Source organism: Hemitrygon akajei, chromosome 2 (genome assembly GCF_048418815.1).
Source record: "Hemitrygon akajei chromosome 2, sHemAka1.3, whole genome shotgun sequence".
Taxonomy (NCBI): domain Eukaryota; kingdom Metazoa; phylum Chordata; class Chondrichthyes; order Myliobatiformes; family Dasyatidae; genus Hemitrygon; species Hemitrygon akajei.
In genome coordinates this window covers 12,280,539-12,282,476 of record NC_133125.1, presented here as the reverse complement: position 1 = coordinate 12,282,476, position 1,938 = coordinate 12,280,539, and positions in this window count along the sequence as shown.

Here is a 1,938-nt window from a genome sequence, read left to right as displayed (position 1 = left end):
GTTAAAAGGCTGGCACAACATCATGGGCTGAAGGGCCTGTACTGTTCTGTTTTCTAAACAGAGTCCAATGTATCTCACCATAATTTACATCTTCATGAATCAAAAATATATCATTTCTGAAACATGAGAGTTCTCTTTTATTTCATTATTTAATTCAGGAACATTTGAGAGCTTGTTTATTTATTTAAAGATACATCACAGAATAGGCCTTTCCAGCCTAATGATGCCAGCAACCCACTATTAACACTGGCCTAATCACAGGACAATTTACAGTGGCTAATTAACCTACTAACCAGAATGCCTTTGGAATGTGGAAGGAAACTGGAGCACTTGGAGGAAACCCAAGTTGTCATGAGAAGAATGTATAAACTTCTTACAGATGATGTTGGAATTGAACTCCAATCTCCAACGCCCCAATCTGTAATAGTGGTGTGTGTGTGTGTGTGTGTGTGTGTGTGTGTGTGTGTGTGTGTGTGTGTGTGTGTGTGTGTGTGTGTGTGTGTGTGTGTGTGTGTGTGTGTGTGTGTGTGTGTGTGTGTGTGTGTGTGTGTGTGTGTGTGTGTGTGTGTGTGTGTGTGTGTGTGTGTGTGTGTGTGTGTGAGAATAAATTCAGACCCAGGTTCAACATTCGTTAAAATCAAAGCATAGAAACTGTTTGCAATATTAACTGAATTCTTGACCCTCAATCCTCAGTCAAAAATAAGGTGAACACCTCTGGAAAATTTTGTGAAGGAGAAGGCCCTAATAATGTGTTAAACATTACCTTGTCATTATGACAGATGGTTAACTCTGTGCAGGCATTGAGCCTGATTCATTGAAAGGTTAAGCAGGCGCAATGTACCTTAATTTGGTGAAAGAAATGCAGTTCAGCCCAGAACTGGAGCTGGTAAATAGCGTATGGATTAGCTGCGACAAAAATGAACTTTTGTTAACAACTGCTTCCAGGAGTGTCCCAGACTTTGCGTACCCATTAGCTGACCCTAACTAAAGGCCACCGGCCTTGAAGGCCAAACTGTGTATTCATTACTGTAGGATCAGCCACTAGTGTACGTGATAAAATGTAAGGTAGGACAGAAGGTAAACAGAAGTATTCCACAAAGACTTAGTGTAAACAAACAGGGAAGGATACACTTAAGTATGTAGAATGGTGTTAATCTTAGAAACTTCATGCAATGCATTATTACTACTGTTGGAAGCATATTGTTTGCCACTAAAACCCACTATTAGATTGAGAAATTAATCCATTAGTTAGATTAATCCAATAGTTTGAAAGTAAAAAAAAATAAATTTGCCAGCTGAAATATAAATGGATTTGCTCTCTGCATTATTTATTTATCTATTTACACAATTATCTTTTTCACATTGCTTCTCAGTCTGTATGTATTTTTTCATTGACTAATATATTTATTTCTCTGTTTTACTGTGAATGTCTACAAGAAAATGAATCTCAAGGCAGTATATGATGACATATGCAATTTGATAATAAATTTCCTTTGAAACCCTAAATATATCCACAATTTTTTAAAAAAAATGGTGTGAGAATGAATAAAATTCCAACCTGCAATAAAGAATCAGAGTTTAATTCTACATTTTATGCCCAGTTTAATGGGAAAATAAACATTTCATACATTTTTGGAGTTCAGTAAAACATTTTCACTGAAGTATTCAATTGTGTTCCGTTTTGGTCGCCCTGCTGTAGGAAAGATGTTATATTAAACTGGAAAGAGTTCAGAAAAGATTGGAGGATTGGAAGAGGTAAGTCTGCTGCCAGGAATTGAGTGACCGAGTTATAGGGATAGGTTGGACAGGCTGGGACTTTGTCCCTTTGGAGACTGAGAGGTGATCTTATAGAGGTGTACAACATCATGAGGGGCATACGTAGGGTAAATGCACTCAGTCTTTTTCCCCAAGAGATGCAAAAACTAGAGGGCATAGGTT